This window comes from Capra hircus, chromosome 4, assembly GCF_001704415.2.
Source record: "Capra hircus breed San Clemente chromosome 4, ASM170441v1, whole genome shotgun sequence".
Lineage (NCBI taxonomy): Eukaryota > Metazoa > Chordata > Mammalia > Artiodactyla > Bovidae > Capra > Capra hircus.
In genome coordinates this window covers 30,608,443-30,635,945 of record NC_030811.1, presented here as the reverse complement: position 1 = coordinate 30,635,945, position 27,503 = coordinate 30,608,443, and the positions used below count along the sequence as shown (strand labels likewise).

Here is a 27,503-nt window from a genome sequence, read left to right as displayed (position 1 = left end):
ATAATAATATTGATCATAATTTTTCCACTATAGTCTTCTTCACTATGATATTAATACCTTATTTATCTTTCCTGTCTTCAGCTCACTGATTATTGTCTTTCTGGATTTCCTCCAGTTCTGTCCCTAACTGCTGGTGAGTTCCATGATTCCATCTTTGACCTGTACCCCATTACATATGATTTTGTGTGTGATATTACCTATTACTATAGATTTCATTAGCACCAATTTAAAAGGCCAATTAAATTAATCTCTAAAGACTTCTGTGTTTATTATTTCCTTAAATGGAACCAATGAAGTTATTAATAATGGAAGTAGCCATACTTGAAAACTCAAAGATTCTTGATACACCTTCCTTCCGTCCATATCTTTAGCTATCAGGTCACTCACTGAATCTTCCCATGTTAACCTTGTTAAATTCCTCCTTCTCCTTCATAAGTCTATCAGTTTATATTTCCTTTCTCATTTCTCTCAATTACTTCAGGTCACTGAACTAAGCCTTCTTGGATATCTCTTACTCTCTGTCTCATCCTTTTTGCAGTCTTTGGTATGGCAGTCCCTTCTTGAACATTGGTTTCAAACCTTGGAAAGGAAAGGATGATATATAAGTCCTTTACAACGTGACCACAAAGTCCTTTCACTCAATTACCAAGGCACATTTCACTTCCAACTATATTAACTCATTTTTAAAGTAGTGTGCAGAGCTGTTGTTGTTCAGTTGCTAAGTCATGTCCAACTTTTTGTGACCCAATGGACTACAGCACACCAGGCTTCCCTGTCCTTCACTATCTCCCAGAATTTTCTCAAACTCATGTCCATTGAATCAGTGATGTGATCTGAGAAGACTACTACCAGGACATCAAGAAGAAACCCTCTAAAGGCATGCAACACAGCTTCAGACAGTGTTTCAGGCTATAAATGTTGGGGAAAAAAGCTTGAATGGGCAGATCACTTGAGTGCAGACAGACAAAAGAGGATAGTTGAATCTGTGTAGGATCATGAACCTTTGACACATAGTGGCTCACAAAGGGCTAATCACAAACATGTATATGTTGACCTGGCTGAATTATCAACCATCCATGGCTGAGTCATGTACATTTTGGGCCAAAACCAACACAATCAGTTCAGTTCAGTTCAGTCGCTCAGTCGTGTCCAACTCTTTGCGACCCCATGAATCGCAGTAAACCAGGCCTCTCTGTCCATCACCAACTCCCAGAGTTCACTCACACTCACGTCCATTGAGTCGGTGATGCCATCCAGCCATCTCATCCTTGGTCATCCTCTTCTCCTCCTGCCCACAATCCCTCCCAGCATCAGAGTCTTTTCCAATGAGTCAACTCTTCACATGAGGTGGCCAAAGTACTGGAGTTTCATCTTTAGCATCATTCCTTCCAAAGAAATCCCAGGGCTGATCTCCTTCAGAATGGACTGGTTGGATCTCCTTGCAGTCCAAGGGACTCTCAAGAGTCTTCTCCAACATCACAGTTCAAAGGCATCAATTCTTCAGTGCTCTGCCTTCTTCACAGTCCAACTCTCACATCAGCACATGACCACTGGAAAAGCCATAGCCTTGACTAGACGGAACTTAGTCGGCAAAGTAATGTCTCTGCTTTTGAATAGGCTATCTAGGTTGGTCATAACTTTCTTCCAAGGAGTAAGCGTCTTTTAATTAAAGCAATTATCCTTCAATTAAATATAAATAAATAAAATAATTAATTTAAAAAGGAAAAGAAGAAAAAGGGCTAACCATGAGCAACAGTGTGGGGAAAAACAGCTACTTGGCATCATCATTGCTTCCCTTGTCATTTTTAAAACCTTCCTCTCCTTTCTCTGTTACTTGCCATCTTCATTTCTCTCTCCCTCAATAAATAAGATCTCCCTCATAAGATCTTTCAACCTGGGAGTTTGTGTCTGGCCCAGGGACTTTGCTTATGAATGGTCCACCTAGACATTTCCTGATCTTGAATTTTTGCCCAAACTAGTGTACTCTACTGAAGAAGGAAATGTCAACCCACTCCAGTATTCTTCCTTGGAGAATTCCATGGAGAGAGGAGCCTTGGTGGGCTACAGCCCATGGGGTCACAAAGAGTTGGATACGACTGAGTGACTAACACTAATGTACTCTATTTTCCATTCACATAGAATAAGCAGAAAAATGTGTGTGTGTGTGTGTGTGTGTGTGTGTGTATGGCAGATTACTCACAGGGGTTTCTCCTTCTTCTGTTTTTGTCTGTGTTTTGTTTATTTTTGTCTTTCATCTAATGTGCCACACACATGGGAACCTTGCCACACCCATATTGAGAGGCAGAAGTTAATTCCCCTCCTAATTCTGAGCAGGCTTAGTACATTATGTATATCCAAGAGAGTGTGGCAAAAATTATCCTATATTAATTTAAACACTGGCCTTAAAAGGATGCGACATCCACCTTATTACCTGAGGCCTTCATTTTTGGAGATTAAAACTTCAATGTGAGCAATCTAGTTGCCTAGGTTGCCATGTTTTGAGGAAGACCAATGTAGGCCGTGAAGACTAATCATATAGAAAAATGACAGGAAGAGGCCTTAAGATTATATGGGGAGAGAGAGAGATGCTTGTTTATCTTTCAATGAATTTAGTCATTTGCTCTTAGAATTCCAATCCCTGTCTGACCACAATATGATATATCCTGAGCCAAGAGTGTACAGAAGTTGCCAAATTCTAACTTACAGTAAATGTAAGAGGTAAAAAAACAAACAAACAAACAAAAAAACTTTGTTTTTTTAAATGTGTAAGTTTGGTATATGATTTGTTAGGTTTCAGTAGTAATTGGAACAGTGTCCAGGAACAGATTTTGTTCATGCCTCCATTCTACTAAATATTTATTCAGAGTAAATCCTGTTTTGTCTAAGTTAATTGAAACTCTCTCATTCTCTGACTTGGTTTAAGAATAAGCATGATTTACGAATAACTTGGTTATGACCAATAAGATACGAGGCATTTGCCATGACTCCAGGAAAGGAATCACACATATAACAAAAGTACATTTCCTTCCATCAGGTATCTTCTGTAAAAATGGTATTAATTGATAACAAGCACTCTAAGGGTGACAGAATGAAAAGAAAGAAGGGACCTGAGTCCTTGACATTGTTGATCAACTGCATTAGCCAAACCTAGAAATGCTATCCTTGATATCTCTTGTATATGAGGGAATATATTCTGATTTAGCTAAGAAATTTGACTTGAGTTTTCCATTATTTGGTGCTTAAGTCATCATAACCCTTTTACTACCAAACCAGATAAAGAATTAGAAGAAACAAAAACTTCTGAGTGATATTTCTTATAAATGTAGATACAGAAATCCTTAAAATATTAGCAAATCAATTTCCATGAAGTATTAAAAAAATTATACCAGCTATTCAAGGCTTATTCAACATTTAAAGATGTCATAATTTATCACAATAGTCTAAAGAAGAAAGATTATATAGTTATATATATCAGTTGATGCAAAAAAAAACTTTTAACATCCAAAATCGGTTTATGATAAAACATACCAGCAAACGAGGGATATAGAGGAAAGTCCTCAACCTAACAACAAATATATACAAAAGTCTTACAACAGACTTCATACTTAATTGTGATAGAGTGAACATTTTTTCCCTAAGACTGAGAAAAAAAGCAAGACACCACTCCGATTGAATATTATCCTGAAGGTTCTAGTTAGTGCAACAATAAAAGATATAAAAGGTGTAGAAATTGGAAAAGGGAAAATGAAACCATCTTCATTTGCATATAACAATTAACTATGTATAACATCACAAAGTGAAAGTGAAGTCGCTCAGTCATGTCCGACTCTTTGCAACCCCATGGACAACAAGGCTCCTCCACCCATGGGATTTTCTAGGCAAGAGTACTGGAGTGGGTTGCCTTTTCCTTCTCCAGGGAACCTCCCGACCCAGGGATCAAACCCAGGTCTCCCGCATCGTATACAGATGCTTTACCGTCTGAGCCACCAGGGAAGTCTCAACATTACAAAGACTGGCCAAAAACATCCTTGGACTAATGGATGAGAAAGTCAAGATCACAGGGTGCAAAATTAACATTCAAAATCAGTTTCTTTCCTAATACTAGCAATTAACAATGGGAATTTGAATTTAAGAAAAGAACATTTATAATACTACAAAAAGGAAATACTTAGATATCAACATAAGAAAGTATGGGCAATATCTATATGGAAAAAGCTAAAAAAAAAAAAAAAAAAAGCTGATAAAAGAATCATAGAAAGACCTAGAAAAGTGGACAGAGAATCTGAGTTTCTCAATTAGAAGACTCAATATTGTTAAAAAGTCAGTTCTTCCCAACTTGCTCTAAAGATTCAGTGCAGTCTCAATCAAAAGGCTCAGAAGCTATTTATGAGATATGAATAAATAGATTCTAAAGTTTATATATATAAAGCTTCTAACAAAGTTTTATAAGTTTATATACCTGAGAAATGAAGTGAAAGGCAAAGGAGAAAGGGAAAGATATACAGAGTTTCAGAGAATAGTAAGGAGAGACAATAAAGGCTTTTTAAGTGAACAATGAAAAGGAATGGAGAAAACAATAGAATGGAAAAGACTAGAGATATTGTCAAGAAAATTGGAAATACCATGGGAACATTTCATGCAAAGATGGGCACAATAAAAGACAGAAATGGCAAGGACCTAACAGAAGCAGAAGAGATTGAGAAGTGGCAAGAATACACAGAACTATACAAAAAAGGACCTAACGACCCAGATAATTGTGGTGGCAAATAACCTGGGGTATGAAGTCAAATGGGCCTTAGGAAGTATTACAATGAACAAAAGAAGTGGAGGTGATGAAATTCCAGTTGAACTATCTCAAATCCTAAAAGATACTGCTGCACTCAATATGCCAAATTTGGAAAACTCAGCAGTGGCCATAGGACTGGAAAAGGTCAATTTTCATTCCAGTCCTTATAAAGGCAATGCCAAAGAATGTTCAAACTACTGTACAATTGCATTCATTTCACATGCTAGCAAGGTAGTATCAAAATCCTTTAAGCTAGGCTGCAACAGTATGTGAACAGAGGGATTCCAGAGGTTCAAGCTGAATTTAAAAAAGGCAGAGGAGCCAGACATGTACAGATGTGAGAGTTGGAGCAAAGATAAGGTGAGCACTGAAGAACTGATGCTTTTCAACTGTGGTGTTGGAGAAGATTCTTGAGGGTCCCTTGGGCTGCAAGGAGATCACACTGGTCAATCCTGAAGGAAATCAACTCTGAATATTCACTGGAAGGACTGATGCTGAAGCCCCAATACTTTGGCTAGCTAATGCCAAAAGCAAACTCACTGAATAAGACTCTGATGCTGGGAAAGGTTAAGGGCAGGAGGAAGAGGGGACCACAGAGGATGAGATTGTTGAATGGCATCATTGACTCAAAGGACATGAGTTTGAGCAAACTCTGGGAGATAGTGAAGGACAGGGATGCCTGGCATGCTGCAGTTAATGGAGTAGCAAAGAGCTGGACTCAAGTTAACAACTGTACATAAACAACAAAGTTTATATGGAAAGGCAGTAAATCTACAACAGTCAAAAACATACTGAAGAAGAAAAAAGTTGGAGGACTCATACTACTCAATTTCAAGACAATATAAAATAGCAAAGTTTTTGGTGAAAGTTTAAGCACATAGTCAGTGGAAGAGAACTGAGTCCAGAAATGCTCAACTGATTTTTTTTTTTAACAAAAGGGAAAAGGTAATTCAATAAAGAAAATTTGTTACTTTAACAAATGATGCTGGACCAGTTGAAAATCTGTAATGCAAAAAGTGAACACAGACAAATAATTTACTTATTTTATGCAAATTAGCCCAAAATGGATGAACAACCTAAATGCCAAGTGCAAAATTATGTTAACTTCTAGAAGAAAAAGGATAAATTTTAGGTCACCTTGGGTTTGGTGATAAGTTCTTAGAGTCATGATGTACAAAAGAAAGACTATGATTTGAACTTTATTAAAATTAAAAACTTTTGCTCTGAAAATGACAAAGTTAAGATTGAAAAGGTAAGCCATGGATGCTGCAAGAACTCTTATCTATCAATGCCAAATGTGAAAAATAATATAACCATTTGGAAGATGGTTTGAGAGTTTGTTACAAAGCTGAATACAGATATACAACAGAGCATTCATATTCCTATTGTTGGAATGGATTCTCATATTAATTTCATCTCATTTTAAAAGGAGATATTTTATCATTGGCTTTTGTATAAGCAAGGGAGGTTCTGGTCTTGGTAGTAGCAGCAAGTCTGATTTTAATATTGCCCAAATGGTGGTGATGTTCACCCCCTTCAGCAAATGAAATTCTCATCTGTCTTTAGAGCAATCTACAGAATATTTATCTCTCAGCTTGCTTCATAAAAAGACCTCCCATGAATCAGTAGGAATTATTTTCACACTATCACTGTGAGATTTAATGGCATTTTTAATAAATAATAATATCCTGTTTGCACATAATAAAGTATTAACATTTACAGAGTTTCTAGTTTATAAAAATGTACTAAATCAGCCAGGAGAATCATGATTTATAATCGTTCTATTGCTATTTCTGAAACTATTTATGGTAGGAAAGGTCAGTGACTGCTGCTGGCATGGTGGTAGCAGAAGCTAATGATTATATTGTTTTTTAAGAGAGACAGTTCTTGTGCAAAAGAACACACCTAAGGGCTGTGTTTTAAATGCTCAGCTCATTTATCTCTCATCAGTTAGGTAAATCAGATGCGGAAGTTGGTTTATAGTTTCTAAATAACTTTTTATACACTCCTGAAATCCTTAATCAGACTAAACTAAAATCAGATTGATTATATTCTTTACAGCCAAAGATGAAGAAGCTCTATACAGTCAACAAAAACAAGACCAGGAGCTGACTGTGGCTCAGATCATGAACTCCTTATTACCAAATTCAGACCTAAATTGAAGAAAGCAGGGAGAACTGCTAGACCATTCAGGTATGACCTAAATCAAATCCCTTATGATTCTACAGTGGAAGTGAGAAATAGATTTAAGGGCCTAGATGAGTGCCTGATGAACTATGGAATGAGGTTTGTGACATTGTACAGGAGACAGGGATCAAGACCATCCCCATGGAAAAGAAATGCAAAAAAGCAAAATGGCTGTCTGGAGAGGCCTTACAAATAGCTGCAAAAAGAAGAGAGGCAAAAAACAAAGGAGAAAAGGAAAGATATAAGCATCTGAATGGAGAGTTCCAGAGAATAGCAAGAAGAGATAAGAAGGCCTTCTTTAGCGATCAATGCAAAGAAATAGAGGAAAAGAACAGAATGGGAAAGACTAGAGATCTCTTCAAGAAAATTAGAGATACCAAGGGAATATTTCATGCAAAGATGGGCTCAATAAAATGGCATGGACCTAACAGAAGCAGAAGATGTTAAGAAGAGGCGTCAAGAATACATGGAAGAACTGTACAAAAAAGATCTTCACGACGCAGATAATCATGATGGTGTGATCACTCACCTAGAGCCAGACATCCTGCAATGTGAAGTCAAGTGGGCTTTAGAAAGCATCACTACGAACAAAGCTAGTGGAGGTGATGGAATTCCAGGTGAACTATTTCAAATCCTGAAAGATGATGCTGTCAAAGTGCTGCACTCAGTATGCCAGCAAATTTGGAAAACTCAGCAGTGGCCACAGGACTGCAAAAGGTCAATTTTCATTCCAATACCAAAGAAAGGCAATGCCAAGGAATGCTCAAACGACGGCACAGTTGCACTCATCTCACATGCTAGTAAAGTAATGCTCAAAATCCTCCAAGTCAGGCTTCAGCAATACGTGAACTGTGAACTTCCAAATGTTCATGCAGGTTTTAGAAAAGGCAGAGGAACCAGAGATCAAATTGCCAACATCCGCCAGATCATGGAAAAAGCAAGAGAGTTCCAGAAAAACATCTATTTCTGCTTTATTGACTATGCCAAAGCCTTTGACTGTGTGGATCACAAGAAACTGTGGAAAATTCTGAAAGAGATGGGAATACCAGACCACCTGACCTGCCTCTTGAGAAATCTGTATGCAGGTTAGGAAGTAATGGTTAGAACTGGACATGGAACAATAGACTGGTTCCAAATAGGAAAAGGAGTACATCAAGGCTGTATATTGTCACCCTGCTTATTTCACTTCTATGCAGAATACATCATGAGAAACGCTGGACTGGAAGAAATACAAGCTGGAATCAAGATTGCTGGGAGAAATATCAATAACCTCAGATATGCAGATGACACCACCCTTATGGCAGAAAGTGAAGAGGAACTAAAAAGCCTCTTGATGAAAGTGAGAGGAGAGTGAAAAAGTTGGCTTAAAGCTCAACATTTAGAAAACTTAAGATCATGGCATCTGGTCCCATCACTTCATGGGAAATAGATGGGGAAACAGTGGAAACAGTGTCAGACTTTATTTTTGGGGGGCTCCAAAATCACTGCAGATGGTGATTGCAGCCATGATATTAAAAGAGGCTTACTCCTTGGAAGAAAAGTTATGACCAACCTAGATAACATATTCAAAAGCAGAGACATTACTTTGCCGACTAAGTTCTGTCTAGTCAAGGCTATGGTTTTTCCTGTGGTGATCTACTGATGTGAGAGTTGGACTGTGAAGAAGGCTGAGTGCCAAAAAATTGATGCTTTTGAAGTGTGGTATTGGAGAAGAGTCTTGAGAGTCCCTTGGACTGCAAGGAGATCCAACCAGTCCATTCTGAAGGAGATCAGCCCTGGGATTTTTTGGAAGGACTGATGCTGAAGCTGAAACTCCAGTACTTTGGCCACCTCATGAGAAGAGTTGACTCATTGGAAAAGACTCTGATGCTGGGAGGGGTTGGGGGCAGGAGGAGAAGGGGACAACAGAGGATGGGATGGCTGAATGGCATCCTGACTCGATGGACGTGAGCATGAGTGAACTCCAGGAGTTGGTGATGGACAGGGAGGTCTGGCGTGCTGCGATTCATGGGGTCGCAAAGGGTCGGACAGGACTGAGCGACTGAACTGAACTGAACTGAAAGCCTTAAAGGGTCCTAAATTTTTTTTTTTTCTTGTTAATGAAATTTCTCTCATATAATCTATTCCTTAATCTAGGAGTCTCCTTTTTTTTTTTTAACTTCCAGGCACAGATGCATTTACACTCAGTGTAAGTTCAGATCAGTTCAGTAGCTCAGTAGTGTCCGACTCTTTGTGTCCCCATATTCTGCAGCATGCCAGACCTCCCTGTCCATCACCAGCTCCCAGAGTTTACCCAAACTCATGTCCATTGAGTCAGTGATGCCATACAACCATCTCGTCATCTTTCATTCCCTTCTCCTCCTACCTTCAATCCTTCCCAGAATCAGGTCTTTTCCAATATGTCAGTTCTTCGCATGAGGTGTCTAAAGTATTGAAGTTTCAGCGTCAACATAAATACTTCAATGAACACTCAGGATTGATCTCCTTTAGGATGGACTGGTTGGATCTCCTTGCAGCCCAAGGGACTCTCAAAAGTCTTCTCCAACACCACAGTTCAAAAGCATCATTTCTTCTGTGCTCACGTTTCTTTACAGTCCAACTCTTACATCCATACCTGACCACTGGATAAAGCATAGCCTTGACTAGATGGACCTTTGTTGGCAAAGTAATGCCTCTACTTTTTAATATGTTGTCTAGGTTGGTCATAACTTTCCTTCCAAGGAGTAAATGTCTTTTAATTTCGTGGCTGCAATCACCATCTGCAGTGATTTTGGAGCCCCCCAAAATAAAGTCTGTCACTGTTCCACTGTTTCCCCATCTATTTCCCATGAAGTGATGGGACTGGATCCCATGATCTTAGTTTTCTAAATGTTGAGCTTTAAGCCATCATTTTCACTGTCCTCTTTCACTTTCATCATGAGGCTCTTTAGTTCCTCTTCTCTTTCTGTCATAAGGGTGGTGTCCTCTGCATATCTGAGGTTATTGATATTTCTCTTGGCAATCTTGATTCCAGCCTGTGCTTCCTCCAGCCCAGTGTTTCTTATGATGTACTCTGCATAGAAGTGAAATAAGCAGGGTGACAATATACAGTCTTGATGTACTCCTTTTCATATTTGGAACCAGTCTGTTGTTTCATGTCCAGTTCTAACTGTTGCTTCTTGACCTGCATACAGATTTCTCAAGAGACAGGTCAAGTGGTCTGACCAATCTCTTGAAGAATTTTCCACAGTTTGTTTTGATCCACACAGTCAAAGGCTTTGCATAGTCAATGAAGCAGAAATAGATGTTTTTCTGGTACTGTCTTGCTTTTTCCATGAACCAGCAGATGTTGGCAATTTGATCTTGGGTTCCTCTACCTTTTCTAAATCCACCTTGAACATCTGGAAGTTCACGGTTCATGTATTCTTGAAGCCTGGCTAGAGAATTTTGAGCATTACTTTACTAGTGTGTGAGATGTGTGCAATTGTGCGGTAGTCTGAGCATTCTTTGGCATTGCCTTTCTTTGGGATTGGAATGAAAACTGACCTTTTGCAGTCCTGTGGCCACTGCTGAGTTTTCCAAATTTGCTGGCATATTGAGTGTAGCACTTTCACAGCATCATCTTTAGGATTTGAAATAGCTCAACTGGAATTCCATCACCTCCACTAGCTTTGTTCATAGTGATGCTTCTTAAGGCCCACTTGGCATCACATTCCAGGACGTCTGGCTCTAGCTGAGTGATCAAACTATCGTGATCATCTGGGTTGTGAAAATCTTTCTTATACAGTTCTGTGTATTCCTGCCACCTCTTCTTAATATCTTCTGCTTCTCTTATGTCCATAGATTTCCTGTCCTTTATTGAGCTTGTCTTTGCATGAAATGTTCCCTTGATATCTCTAATTTTCTTGAAGAGATCTCTAGTCTTTCCCATTCTTGTTTTTCTCTTTTTCTTTGCATTTATTACTGAGGAAGTCTTTCTTATCTCTCCTTGATATTCTTTGGAACTCTGCATTCAGATGGGTATATCTTTCCTTTTCTTCTTCTTCTTCTTTTTTTGTTTCTCTTCTTTTCACAGCTATTTGTAAGGCCTCCTCAGACAGCCAGTTTTCTTTTTTGCCTTTCTTTTTCTTGGGGATGGTCTTGCTCCCTGTCTCCTGTACAATGTCACGAACCTCTGTCCAGAGTTCATCAGGCACTCTGTCTATCAGATCTAGTCCCTTAAGTCTATTTCCCACTTCCACTCTATAATTGCCAGGGATATGATGTAGGTCAAACCTGAGTGGTCTCATGGTTTTCCCTACTTTCTTCAATTTCAGTCTGAATTTGGCAATAAGGAATTCATGATCTGAACCACAGTCAGCTCCTGGTCTTTTTTTACTGACTGTATAGAGCTTCTCCAATTATGCCAATGTTTATAAGCTTATTTTTTACCATACATAAACTTTTTTATGTGGGAATAGTTATGGAAAATGTTAATAGTAGGGATAGATAAGTGAAAGATTTACTGAAATTCTTTGTACTATCTTTGCAACTCATATAAATTTGAAATTATTTGTAAAGCAACATTTTTTTAATGTTACACTATAAAATACTATCTTTTTACTTCAAAAAGATTATAATATTTATTTCTTTAGCATAAATTTTGAAAAGAAATTTCCACAAAATTTTATGCCTAGTAAGTAGATACAGTCCCAAGTTCTAGCTAACACTGTTTCTTTCTCACAAATAATTATCAATACCATGGTAGTTGAAGGCAGAAAACAAATATTGAGTGAAAGTCTTTGTACTTTATAATCTGTACTATGAGCTTCATTTACCATGTTTATTTTTCTAGATACAGAGTTAATTCATGAAAAGAAAAAAATTATATTGATCTTATTGCTTATCCTCTGCCTTTCACTGTTCCTTGTGTAATTGAAAAAAAAACTCTTAGGTGGAGTAGAATTGTTTTTCTGTCCTTCACTTAGAAAAAGTTCTTAGCGACAGAAAGAGGGAGATGTTTTTCACTTTTAAAATTTTTTTATATAATCATGATTGACTATAAATGATTGAACTATGCTTTCAGAAAAAACAAGGCACATTTCGAAATTGCAGACCCACCCTTGTAAAGAGGTGATTTATATTTGGATTTGCTACTGATATTAAATGTTTTATTTCTTGGAAGATATTAAGGAATATTCTGGTGCTGAACTCTTTATTTTCTCATTATAATATTTTATTTAAGAATACTATTAAATAAATTAACAGTAAGCCTTTTTAGTATGATACTTAAATATATTGAATTATTATGGCCTAAGATTTTATTAGTGAATTCTCTCAGTTGTGTCCTACTCTTTGTGACCCCATGGACTGTAGCCTACCAGGCTCCTCTGTCCATGGGACTTTCCAGGCAACAGTACTGGAGTGGATTGCCATTTCCTTCTCCAGGGGATCTTCCCAACCCAAGGATCAAACCCAGGTTTCCCACATTGTAGACAGATGCTTTACCATCTGAGCCACCAGAGAAGTCGCAAGATTTTATTGGACTTTCAACCAAAGATACATTCAATTTGGTTTTTGTTCTTGTTCCTTTGTGTTGTGCTATGCTGTTGATTCAGTTAGAAAGTGAGACTTATGCACAACATTTCATGACCCTCCCATCTTTGCATTAATTATAGATTGCCTTATAACTAGTTCTATCTTATTCCTTCTCTTTTACTTTATCCATGATCTTCCTCTGACTCAGCTATAATTTATGAGTTTTTGCAAATTTTTCTCTTGACTCTCTAAAGCTACGTGGACAATCTTGTTGATTTCTGTATTAGATTCTGGGGCTCTGGAAAAGCTTGTCTAGGTTATTGAATTCCCATATCAGTCATCCTTTTCCCTGCATGGAATTCTGAAGTTATCATGACTACAATTTACTGTCTTTTCTTTCATCATTTCAATAGTAGCAAGTACTGAGTGAAGCAGCCTGACTTTCTTTACCTCCTTGCCTGAGCACCTTTCTTAAGAATAGGAGTGCTCCTGGGCTGATCTGAAGCCCAGAAAACAGATTTAGTATGAGCAGTGATGAAATAAAATTCATATTTTATGACAAGAGAAGGAAAACTTAAACATAAAATTTTCTCTCTATTGGGCCTCCTCCCTCCCTTCTAGTGTGCATTGCACGTCTGAATTAATCGCTTTAGGAGATAACCTTCCTTCTTAATTTTGTAAGTGTTCACGATGATCCACTACTCATTTTGTGGATGCACATCAGGATTGTGTAAACTTAAAAATATATACAACTGTGCTTTGAGCTCTAATGAGCAGAACAGTCCTCAGAGCATTCTAAAAGACTGTCTCTTGGGTTATAATACTGAAGATGACTTGAATAAAATTTTCCATTTCTTTCTTAGATCAAGTATTTTTTTTTTTTTTTCAACAGTAGGGTATGTGAATCTGTATGCACAGAACTTGAAGTAAAGAGAAACTAATAGCAGACAGGCAGGTATGGGCTCTCACATCAACAGGGACTTTTAGAAGAGACAAAATAAATTTCCAAGTCTTCCAATTAGTGCTAAGATTAAAACCTAAATCCCTATTAACTAATAAAAAATAAAATTAAATTAAAAAAAAAATAAAAATGCACCTGGTAAAAGTCAAAATTTTACTTAGCTATAACTACAAAGTACCTAAAGGTCTAGTTCACTCATTTTCCCTGGTGGTTCCGATGGTAAAGAATCTGCCTATAGTGTAGGAGATCAAGGTTTGATCCCTGGGTTGGTATGATCCTCTGGAGAAGGGAAGAGCAATTCACTCCAGTATTCTTGCCTGGAGAATTCCATGGACAGAGGAGCCTGCTGGGCTGCAGTCCATGGGGTTGCACAGTCAGATATGATTGAACAACTAGTACACACATACATAGCTGCAAAGGATTTGCTGTAATATTTAGTGAGATTGATCAGAAAGTATCAGGAACACATAGAAAACTGATTCACTGAGATTTTCTGACAAAGGCAGCCTCTTGAAGGACACTTGGGCTCTTATCCATGGACCATGGGTAAAGAGTTAAGATTGGCTTTGCGAATAATTCAGTTAAATACTGACCATTCTAATGTACACATCAAACCCTAATAATGGGCTTAATTAAAACTTGTTGAATGTTTGAATCTTTCAGAAACAACAATAATTAAATGAATGTAAGTAAAATCAAAAGACAAACAATATCAGTTCAGTTCAGTCACTCAGTTGAGTCTGACTCTTTGCGACCCCATGCCAGGCCTCCCTGTCCATCACCAACCCTCGGAGTCCACAAAAACCCATGTCCATCAAGTCGGGGATGCCATCCAACCATCTCATCCTCTGTCATCCCCTTCTCCTCCTGCCCTGAATCTTTCCCAGTATCAGGGTCTTTTCAAGTGAGTCAGCTCTTCGCATCAGGTGGCCAAAGTATTGGAGCTTCAGCTTCAACATCAGTCCTTCCAATGAACATCCAGGACTGATCTCCTTTAGGATGGACTGGTTGGATCTCCTTGCAGTCTCAAGGGACTCTCAAGAGTCCTTTTCAAGACCACAATTCAAAAGCATCAATTCTTTGTCACTCAGCTTTCTTTATGGCTCAACTCTTATATCCATACATGACTACTGGAAAAACCATAGCTTTGATTATACATACGGACCTTTGTTGGTAATGTCTCTGCTTTTCATAATAAATATAGAAGATAATTAACATAGGCATCCAGAAATATTAAGTGCTTCATCTAAAATGAATGCTCATGAATTGTTAATTTAGTAAAATTTACCATTATGTTCAGGCATATTAAGCCATATTAAGTAGTATATTTTAATCTAAAGTTACTCATATATCTTATTAATTGTAAAGAATTAAGATAAAATAATGCTTTAAAAAGTGTAGATGACAAGGTTATTAAAGTAGCATTGTTATTTTAGTTTTGGAATACAGAATAAAAAAACACCAATATGAAATAGTAACTTTTATTTCAATGTTTTAAAGTCATGCAAGCTTCATTATGTAGCTATTAAAAAGGCATTTTTTGTTCATATTGCTTTGACCATATCACCTTAGGCCTTCCAACATGGTTCTCCTGCCAAGAAACAAATTAAGCATTTATTAGAGGGTCACTAAGGCATCATTACAGGAGTAATAGCTCACTACAGGTTCTTGTCATTAATTCATTTATTACCCTCTTGCTCACAGGCTTTATAGAATCATGGATTTTTAATAAGTCTTGTGCTCTGTGGTTATCTCAGGTTTGTTACTGCTCATGAAATCTGTTTCCTTTTTGATTCTGACAGCTTGTTGTTTACAAAATGATAAGTTCTTTTTCCTACCTGCTCAGTTGCTCAATCTGACTGTTTGTGTGACTCCATGGACTGTAAAATGAACTCCATGTGACTCTCTGTGACACCAGCCTCCACTGTCTATGGAATTTTCATGGCAAGAATACTGGAGTGGGTTGCCATTTCCTCCTCCAGGGGATCTTCTGCCCCGAAGATCAAACCCGTGTCTCTTGCATCTCCTATATAGGCAGGCTGAGTCTTTACCACTAGTGCCACCCAGGAAGTCCTCTTTTCCCTGCAAGAACTCTTACAAAATGATGTGTAAGATGCTTTAAAATTGACAGCTTAATGCAGAATATTATCTGATAATACTAATACAGATTTTTAAAAAATTTCTATGATACTTTGCTTACTTTTCCATCTTTAACATTTTCTGATTTCCAATGTTATGTATACTATGTAGTTCAGTAGTTCAACCACAACAAAATGTGAAAAGGTTATTGATAGGCCCATGCTGTAAAGTTTCTTCAGGTACTTCCAAGAGTTATCAGCGTGGACACTCTCTAAATTGGAAACTTTTGGAAGAGGAAATCAAGATTGTGGAATAGGAAGACACTAAACTTACCTCCCACAAAAACACATTTATATGAAGAACAATTCTCACTGGAGACTGGCAGAAAAACTAAAGGAAGTTCCACACAGTTAGATAGGAAGGAAAGATAAGCAATTAGTTTGGGACTTGTACCCCTAGGAGAGGAAGGAGGGGGATTACTTTGGCTTGGAGATCCTCCCTATGGAATTATTGGTTTGAACCACATGTTGGGCATCTTGCTGCTGCTGCTAAGTCACTTCAGTCGTGTCCCACTCTGTGTGACCCCATAGACGGCAGCCCACCAGGCTCCCCCGTCCCTGGGATTCTCCAGGCAAGAACACTGGAGTGGGTTGCCATGTTCTTCTCCAATGCATAAAAGTGAAAAATGACAGTGAAGTATCCAATCCTAGGTTTAACCTCAGCAAGACTAGTCCCCTTAGGTGATGTGAAAGCTAGTGAGCCTAACCGTAGAGCTGAACAAATCCAGATTTCTTTCATGAAGAGCAAGCAGACACACTTGCTTACCCCTGGGAACAAGGCAGACTGGAACAGTCTAGGATTTTGGCCAGTTTCCTGCAAGCATCTGACCACATGCTCTGGCCCATGTTGAACACTTGCTCTGATTTCTTTTGCTCTGGAGCAGCTCCTCACCAGAGTGAAGGCTGCTATTGCCAAGGAGATATCAAGGTTAAGGGAAGTGGGTTATCTAGTACCCTGCAATTAATCTGAATGGGGTGAAGCCAGCTATTACTGGTGTTCAAGGGGGCAGTAATTTGGGAGCTGTCTCAGCCTCTGACTGCTGACCTGGTACTGTCCCAGCACATGTCCCTGCCTTCATTGGTTACTCTCTTTAGTCCCTCTTCCTCCAAGATATATCACATTCTAGGACATAAAACAAGTCTCAACAGATTTAAGAGGATTGAAATTATATCAAGCTTTTTTTTTTTTTCCTGACCATAATGATATGAAACTAGAAATCAATTACAGGAGGTAAAAAAAAAAAAAAGAGAGAGAGAAAGAGGAAGAGACTAACAACATGCTACTAAGAAAACCAATATGTCAATAAAGATATCAAAGAGAAAATTGGAAACATTTCTGAAGAGACAAATGAAAATAAAACCACCAGTTTCTGAAAGCTATGAAAGTGAAAATTACTCAGTCATATCTGACTCTTTGTGACCCCATGGACTGTAGCCTGCCAGGCTTCTCTGTCAATGGGATTCTCCAGGCAAGAATAGTGGAGTGGGTACCCTTTCCCTTCTCCAGGGGATCTTCCCTACCCAGGGATCAAACCCAGGTGTCCCGCATTGCAGGTGGATTCTTTACCAGCTGAGCCACAAGGGAACCCTTCTAAAAGCTATAAGACATGGAAAAAACAATTCAAAGAGAGAGTTTATAGCAATTCAGGCCTATCTCAAGAAAGAAGAAAAATCTCAAATAAACGAAACTAATATGCCATGTAAAAAATAAGCAAAAGAACAAAGTTGAGAGTAAGCAGAAGGAAGAAAATAATAAAGATCAGAGAGGAAATAAAGAAAATAGAGACCAAAGTATGGAAGTTCCCTCCAAAAATTTAAAAATAGAACTATCTATCAATTCTTCTGCTGAGTATATCCAAAGAAAATGAAAACACTAAATTGAAATATTCATAGAAGCTTTATGTACAGTAGCCAATATAGGGAAGCAACTTAAGTGTCCATCAACAAAGAAGTAATATATACAAATACATAAGCAAGAGATATTACTCAGCCATAAAAAAAAAAAAAACAGTGAGATTATGCTGTTTGTAACTACATGGCTGGACCTGGAAGGTATTATGGTTAGAAAAGTAAGTCAGACAGTGAAAGACAAACACTGTGTATTATCACTTATATGTGGAATCTAAAAAATAAAGAAATAATAATATTAGAAAAACATGAACAGACTTATAGAGAACAAACTAGTGGTTACTAGTATGGTGAGGGACAGGAAAAGGGGCAAGGTAGAGATAAGGGCTACAAACTACTATATATAAAATAATCTATAAGGATCCATTGCACAGCACAGGGAATGTTGCTAATATTTTATAACTTTAAATGAGTATATCTATAAAAACATTGAACATCTGAAACTAAAATAATATTGTAAACAACAATACCTCAGTAATACAAATAAATAAAATGGAACTGTTTCATTCCTATCTCTCAGTAACAAAGGCCATGATAGAGTGACTCTGACAAGGACTTGGGACGCTAAAATGCTGACCCTAAAATAGAAACTACAAAATACCCATGTCCAGAATGGACCTTTATGTTTATTTTTCATGTTGCTGAAAATAAATCTCATTGCCCTTGCTTTCACATACAGTCAATTGTTATGCAAGTAATTTGTGTATGAGTATGATCTCCTTATGAGATAGTCAAGAATATTTTCAGGCAGATATGATCAAAGGAGGTAAAACTGTAGTTTGTACTCTTATTTCCTAAGGCATTAACAATATTATGTGATAAACAGTGCCATTCTATATAAATACTGTAAGGAGTATAAATGATGTTTTAATGGCTTCCTCTAGAATGCTTGGTATGTGGACTAGCTGTAATGTAAAAGGAATTCAAGGGTGGATAGAATAATGAATTTATCATTAGAATTCTGTGTCTTTTAGTGCAAGGAAGCTCCGTTTGCTATGCTCTGTATATCAGGTCGTCATGCACTGGAATGCCTGCAATACTGCTTGTATGCACTTATTTATTCCTAAAGGTTCTCTTAGAAAGTCTGCTTCTCATTTTCAACTATATCACACAACTTTGAATCAAATAATGTATGTAGAAATCATAAGTGCTGTTCATCACTTATACCTGGCTCTCCCCTAGCCACCTTGCTGGAGAATGGTCACGTAGACTGTCATTTCTGTACTGAAGCATTTCTCTACTGAACCAGCACGTGACCCACTACACTTTATCTTCTCTCTGTAGCAGTGACCAGCAGGATTCCAGGAGATGGATTCTTTGCCCGCCTGGGTCCCAGAGTGAGAATGATGCAGAGCACAGATACCAGTTGACCTGCAAAGGACATATAATATGAAGAAAAATTAATCTTTAACTCATTAAGTATTTTGGAGTAGTTTGTTCTCTGTCTTAACCTGGTAAACTGACTGTTATAAAAATAAATGCTGCCACAAGGGGAAAGGCACTTAAATAGCAGTGTTTATTTTTTAAGGCCTGACTGGCAGATAGCAAATAAATGATTCTTGTGTGTTGGAAAACATGAAAATCTGTCTATCTAGTCATGAAATTGTTATACAATTGCTACTGAGATAACCTGGAATGCAAGTCTAAAGCTAATGACCCTGCAGCCCTGTGGGAAGAGATTGGGATATACAGTGAGCATTAAGCGTGTGTGTCGGTTGCTGTGGGCTACATTTGGCAATGCATTATAAGAAAGAGATATGCTTAGTCACTTCAGTAGTATCTGACTCTATGATCCCATGAGTCATAGCGCACCAGGCTCCTCTATCCATGGGATTTTCCTGGCAAGAATACTGAAGTGGGTTGCCATTTCCTTCTCCAGGGGATCTTCTTAATCAAGGGATTGAACCTATATCTCCTTCGTCTACTACATTGCAGGTGTATTCTTTACCACTGGCCCACAAGGGAAGCCCAAGCAAGAAATGAGATGAGAAAATTACTGACCAGTTTTCAGTAATAATGAAAGGGAATAGAGACAGAGCCCATAAAATTAGGCATTATAGGGTTGGAACAGGTACTTCCTTTTCAATTACAAAGTAAATTAAATAAAATAAAAATAATTTATAAATATTTTTAAACAATTTGAAACAATATTGAAAATGTTATTGAATATCAGCTATTATTTCAGTGTGAAAACATTGCCAATATATTATTTAAAAACAATGTAAAATAAAATACTGAAAACAATTTGAGGCTATTTGAAACTCAGCCTTACTGCACAGATAAAATCATAGTAGTTCTCCCTTATCCACATTTCACTTTCCATGGTTTCAGTTACCCAAGGTCAACCTTAGTCCTTGTAGTCATGAAACTGTTATACAACTGTTGCTGAGATAACTTCCCTCATAGCTCAGTCAGTAGAGAATCTGCCTGCAATGCAGGAGACCCAGGTTCGATTTCTGGTTTGGAAAGATCCCCTGCAGAAGGAAATGGCAGCCCACTCCAGTATTCTTGCTTGGAGAATCCCATGGACAGAGGAGCCTGGCAAGCTATAGTCCATGGTACTGCAAGAGTCAGACATGACTTAGTGACTAAACCACGACCAAGCTTAGTCTGAACATATTAAATGGAAAATTCCAGAAAATAGAATTTATAAATTTTAAATGTTGTGCCATTCTGAGTAGTTTGATGCAAGTAGCACTGTCTTGCTCCACCCTGCCTAAGATCCCCAAACGTCAACATCCACTAGCCCTGGACACCCAGCCATCAAGCATCATCACTGCTCAATGATCCAGAATCAGTAGAAGTGGAGGATCCTCCTCATAACGTATAATCAGAAGGTCAGTAGTAGTCTCACTCATCTCTTGCGGCAGACATCTCTCATCATCAAATAAGAAGGGTGAGTGCAGTAAGATGTTTGTGGAGAGAGACCACATTCACATGTTTTATTCCATTATGTTGTTTAAATTGTTCTTATTATTAATCATTAATAACTTTTGCTATGTCTAATTTATAAATTAAACTTTATTGTGGGTATGTATGTATAGAAAATATCACAGTAGATATAGGGCTCAGAACTAACCTACTATTTGCAGTTTTAGGCATTCATGGGGAGTCTTAGCATCTTGGCCCTGGGTGAAAAGGACCACCGCAATAGGAACATACACAAGGCTGGTTAACAGCAGAGCCCTAGCTAGCTTCTAGTGGACATGAAGTATAAGCAATGGGCAAGGCATAAGTCTTTAATTTTTTTGTAACTGAAGTATAACTTAGCCTATCCTGCCTAATAGAACATCTCAGTGAAAAATCTTTCTTTATTTTTTATCTGAGAAAATACAAATAATTGATTTATCTTTAATGATCATCTTTAAAGGCTACTTTAGTAGAACTTAACTCAAGTTGATTTGAAATCTGATGATGAACTAAAGAAACGGATTACATATATACATATTAGAAAATAAGTTTCTATATTTTAAATCTATTCATTCAGATGCTTGAAGTTATATTTAAATAATTTTTCTTTTTTAGATCCAGTTTTCTTATAAGCCAAAGTCATCACTCTGTATGGCTGATATAATTTATAGAATTTACCTAAATAAGAATCTTTTGTAACAATATTGTCTACATGGAATGATTTTAGATGTGTCAGTTTTATAAAAAAGTTATTTTTAATATAATTATCTGCTGTAGCACAAAATGTAGATTTCTTTTTTTCTCAACTTAACTGATTTTTTGAATACATGTCTATAATGCCTGGTAGTGCATGTTTCCTTCCTCCTCTGATTCTAAAGATAGCTGAAAAGAAATTACCAGTTTATTATTATTTGTTAGAAACACTAATTGACTACTATGGATTCAACTTGTATTTTCAATTCAGTTCAGTCACTCAACGTGTCTGACTCTTTCAACCCCATGAACTGTAGCACGCCAGGCCTCCCTGTCCATTACCAACTCCTGGAGTTTACCCAAACTCATCTCCATTGAGTTGGTGATGCCACCAACCATCTCATCCTCTGTCAGCCCCTTCTCCTGCCTTTAATCTTACCCAGCATCAGGGTCTTTTCAAATGAGGCAGCTCTTCACATCGGGTGGCTAAAGTACTGCAGTTTCAGCTTAAACAATAGTCCTTCCAATGAACACTCAGGATTGAGCTCCTTTAGGATGGACTGGTTGGATCTCCTTGCAGTCCAAGGGACTCTCAAGAGTCTTCTCCAACACCACAGTTCAAAAACATCTTCTTCTGAGCTCAGCTTTCTTTATAGTCCAACTCTCACATCCGTACACGACTACTGGAAAAACATAGCCTTGATGAGACAGACTTTTGTTGGCAAAGTAATATCTTTGCTTTTCAGTATGCTGCCTAGTTTGGTCATAACTTTCCTTCCGAGGAGCAAGAGTCTTTTAATTTCATGGCTGCAATCACCATCTACAGTGATTTTGGAGCCCCCAGAAAAAAAGTCAGCCACTGTTTCCCCATCTATTTGACATGAAGTGTTGGACTGGATGTCACGTTCTTAGTTTTCTGAATGTTGAGCTTTAAGCCAACTTTTTCACTCTCCTCTTTCACTTTCATCAAGAGGCTCTTTAGTTCTTCACTTTCTGCCATAAAGGTGGTATCATCTGCATATCTGAGGTTTTTGATATTTCTCCTGGCAATCTTGATTCCAGCTTCTGCTTTATACAGCCCAGTGTTTCTCATGATGTACTCTGCATAGAAGTTAAATAAGCAGGGTGACAATATACAGCCTTGACGTACTCCTTTTCCTATTTGGAACCAGTCTGTTGTTCAATGTCCAGTTCTATTTCTTCTTGACATGCATACAGACTTCTCAACAGCCATGTCAGGTGGTCTGGTATTCCCATCTCTTGAAAAACGTTCCACAGTTTGTGGTGATCCACACAGTCAAAGGCTTTGGCATAGTCAATGAAGCAGAAATAGATGTATTTCAGGAACTGTCTTGCTTTTTTCATGATCCAGCGGATGTTGGCAATTTAATCTCTGGTTCCCCTGCCTTTTCTGAAACCAGCTTAACTATCTGGAAGTTTAGGTTCACATATTGTTGGAGCCTGGCTGGAGAATTTTGAGTATTTCTTTACTAGTGTGTGAGATGAGTGCAATTGTGCATTAGTTTGAACATTCTTTGGCATTGTCTTTTTTGGGATTGAGATGAGAACTGACCTTTTCCAGTCCTGTGGCCACTGCTGAGTTTTCCAAATTTGCTGGCATATTGAGTGCAGCACTCTCATAGCATCATCTTTTAGGATTTGAAAAGCTCAACTGGAATTCCATCACCTCCACTAGCTTTGTTCATAGTGATGCTTCCTAAGGCCCACTTGACTTCACTTTCCAGGATGTCTGGCTCTAGGTCAGCAATCACACCATCGTGATTATCTGGGTCATGAAGATCTTTTTTGTACAGTTCTTTTGTGTATTCTTGCCACCTCTTCTGAATATCTTCTGCTTCTGTTTGGTCCATACCATTTCTGTCCTTTATTGAGCCCATCTTTGCATGAAATGTTCCCTTGGTACTTTAAGCATAGGGTATTCAACCCCTTATTTTGTCTTAGCCCTATCTCCTGGAAATCACCAGCCTAGTCTTTTTTTCTGTGGGTCTGACCATTTTAGACACCTCATACCTCACAAATGGGATCAAACAGGATGTGGGCAGTTGCTAATCAATGGATATAATGTTTCAGTTATCCAAGATGACTAGGTTCTCTGGAGAACACTGTTCCCACAGTTAAAAAGTCTGTATTGTACACTTGAAAACTTATTAGAAGAGTATATTTGATGTTAAATATTTTGACTACAATAAAAAATGTAGTTAAAATGTTTAATTTTAAATTTTAAAACTAATGTACTTTGAGATTAATCTTAGTAATAATATTTTGAGAGAAATCTTATGTTTAAGTAGAGGTGACAAGATTTATTATAGGAATATTCCTTATTCTACATTTTCTAAAATATATTCTCAAATATGAGGCATATAATTTAATACATTTAATGTCAATCACTATTGTTAGTGTAGTATAACATTTTATTATGAACTACTTTATTTGCAGTGTTTCTGACTGTAGTCTCAAAATAGCTAATAATTCATAAGATCCTGTGATCTTTCCTGATAGATTTTAATGCTATGTGTAAGAAATTAACACTTCAATTATTGTGTGAATTGTATTGCATGAAATACACATAATACTGTGTATTTAATGCTTGAAGAATAATTATAAGTAAAACAAATCAACAAATAATATATATTTAATATAAGGAACATGTGTGCCAAGTTTTCTTATGTAGAAGTAATAAAGAAGAATGAAAGTCTGAGTTGTTACCAAGTCTGAATTTTAGAATTAAAAAGTTAATTTATTTAATTAAATCTATATCTCCTTCCAGTTTGAGAAAATCCATATTAACAGATTGGAAACTAACTTATAATGCAGGTGAAAGGATGTAAGTAGAATAATTAGGACTTTAAATGATTGAATGGATCCTTCAAATGTGCTTAAAAACAATTTGTTTTCCTAAAACCATTGGAGTTTTATTTTTCTGAAGTTATTCTTTGTATGATTCCAGTCATGTAGAGATGATTTTAAATGAGTAAATTTTTGCCAGAGAATTAAATACAAAAACCCTGCCATCTTTTAGTATATTTTTATTTTAAAATAAATTTGTATATATTTAAGGTATGCAACATGATGATTTAATATACATATATATGAAATGATTACACCAGCTAAGATAATTAACATCATCTCATTAGTTACCATTTGTCTGTGTGTGGTGAGAGCACCTGAATTTGCCCTTTAAGCAAATTTCCAGTATTCAAAACATTATTATTAACTTTAGTCATCATGCTGTGCACTAGATCTCTTCACCTTATATAACTGCAGCTTTGTGCTGTTTAACCAACATCCTCCCATGGTGGCCACCATCCTACCCTTAGCTTCTACATATTTCAGTAATCCAACTTCTATACCTATACCCAAAGAAAATGAAATCAGTACCATAAAGAGATATTTGCACTCCCATGTTCATTGCAGCATTATCCATAATAACTAAGATATGGAAACACCTGAGTGTTCCTCAGTGAACAAACACATTAAGAAATTCTGATACAAACACAGAGGAATATCGTTCGGCCTTTTAAAAAAGGGAGATCGTCCCCTTTGCAACAACGTGGTGAACCTGGAGGGCTTTATGCTAAGTGAAATAAGCCAGACACCAAGGGAAAAAAGACTTGCATGATCTCATTTATATGTGGAATCTAATTCCACTGAATTAACATCATTTTTAATAGAGGAAGTTTAACTTATAATACCTGTTACTAAAATTCATTAGTTAAATGATTTTATTACTAAAGAATGTTAAGCGTTATGTTTATACTTCTCGTAATAATCTCTGTTCTTCTAATAATATTTACCCTGATTAGAATAAATAGAATTGTCCCAATTGTGTATTAACACTGTTCTTTTATTTTCTATTTCCCTAAACTACTGCTTTTTATTTAATTCTTTTGATCTTTTAAATTTATTTTTAATTGGAGAATTATTGCTTTATAATGCTGTGTTGGTTTCTATCATGCAACAGTGTGAATCCGCCCTAAGTATACATATATCCCCTCCCTTTTGAAGCTGCTTGCCACCCCAACCCATCCTACATCTCTAGGTTGTCACAGAGCACTGATTGAGCTCCTTGTGTTATATAGCAACTTCCCACAAGCTATGTATTTACGTATGATGATATATATGTTTCTGGATTGCTAAATATTTTAAATCAGCATTGCCTGAGCCATTGTTTTCATTGGAAGTAATACATTCAGAGAAAAGAATAACCAGTGTCTCTGCTGATGCTGCTAAGTTGCTTCAGTCATATCCGACTCTGTGTGACCCCATAGACGGTAGCCCACCAGGCTTCGGCATCTCTGGGATCCTCCAGGCAAGAATATTGGAGTGGGTTACCATTTCCTTCTCCCTTCATTCAAGGTGACTAACATACAAAACATACAAAAGATCTCTTTATTTATATAACTGATTATAAGAATGCTGAGACTGGCATTTTCATGCAAACTGGTATATACAAGTATGGAAGATCTGAAAAGTTTTTAAAAAATTAACCAGCATGTTAATTTATATACTCAAGCTTTTGCTTGGGATTATTAATTAACACATATTTTTTTTGTGTGTGTAGGAGAGTATAAATTTTGATATGGAAGATTCAGTATTTGCAATTTTGATTATTCTGTAACAACTTAAGTTAGTAGAGTATAATTTTGGTGACTTGATGAGGTGAGAATTTAAATAATTCAGTTTTTTTTCCTCTCATTTAGTCAGATAGTGAGCTTATATGAATGCCCTATAAACTCATGTCAGTACACTTTTTGTGTCCTCTATTTGTCCTTACAGAAGCAGTGACTATTAAAATGATAGGCATCACAGAGGTTGAAAATAAATTTATGATTACCAAGCAGAAAAAGGGGGTGGAAAAATTGGGAGATTGGGATTGACATATAAAGTAGATAACTAATAAGGACCTACTGTATAGTATAGGGAACTATACTCTGTAATTACCTGTAATAGGAAAATAATCTAAAAATAAATAGATATATGTATATGTGTAGATATGTGTATACGAGTATACATGTATATGAGTAGATATATGCATACCTGAGGCTTCCCGGGTAGCTCAGTTGGTTAAGAATCTGCCTGCAATGCAGGAGACTGGAGTTTGATTCCTGGGTCGGGAAGATCCCCTGGAAAAGGAAATGGCAACCCACTCCAGTAATCTTGCCTGGAGAATCCCATAGACAGAGGAGCCTGGCAGGCTACCACCCATGGGGTCGCAAGAGTCAGACACGACTTAGCATCTAAACCACCACATGTATATGTGTGACTGACTCTGTCATACACATGCTGCTAAGTCGCTTCGGTCGTGTCCGACTCTGTGCAACCCCATAGACAGCAGCCCACCAGGCTCCACCATCCCTGGGATTCTCCAGACAGTTATACACATGAAACTAATGCAACACTGTAAATCAACTATACTCCAATAAATAATAATAATAAAAAAAGAAAATGATAGGAACTCTAAAGACTTTAGAAGTTTCCAGGTGAATTGTACAATTACATATATTGTAATATTTGAATAGCAGAATTTATTTTAATAGTTTTATAATGAATCATGATATTGTATAGTCTATTATATAATAATATACAGTTTATATAGTTTATTATACAATGATCCTTGTATACTCATTCAGGATCTGAATGAGGCACTTAATTTTTTTTAAAAAAAGCACTACAGTTTGTAAGGAAAATTATAAACTTCATGTAAGATGGGAGGTATTTAATATTTCTATATGTCAACTTCCATACAGGAAATGTATATAGAAATGTCTCTTCCCCATTATAGACATAGATTACATTATAAAAGGGTCCAGTTCTTAGAAAAATCATGTCTCATAAAAAATTGTTCTTACCTTACATGTGAGTTATGTTCAAAAAGTTCTGTGTAAGATATTTATTGAGAATTCCAATTGTGTGTTCCCAGAGGAAGAGGAGTATTTATGGCAGCTGGTGAGAAAGCTCTCAGAACAGCTTACTAAAGTTTTCCCCCAGACTCTAGTGTACTTATAATTATTAATAGGCATTTCATAGAAGAGTAGAATTTCATGAGTAAATATACTGATTATATTGAAGTTGAATACATTAACTAGGTTTTCTACTGTAGGATTCTTTAGTGCCTTAAATGTTTATGTGCATTGTTAGATACAACATACCATGTTTCTGAAATGTATTTTGCCATAAACTTCTAATGCTTTTTAAAAGCTCAGAGGACATTTAATTTTCTCTAAGCTATCAAATAGTGCTTATTAGGTCAAGTTATATTTGGACGACTTCATATGCATGAACTTTTTTAAAGGTATATGTGTAATCTGAATAAAAAGTAAAATTTTGCTTGCTACTTCCAAGTATGGATATCCTTTTAAACATATAGACAATATTTTAAACAGGTTGGTGCTCAATGGATATG

The 27,503-nt window shown here is 37.0% G+C and overlaps 1 pseudogene; it reads left to right on the top strand.

The window, feature by feature from the left end:
- LOC102169254 overlaps positions 1-18,543 on the top strand; it is a 179,628-nt pseudogene extending 161,085 nt beyond the window's left edge.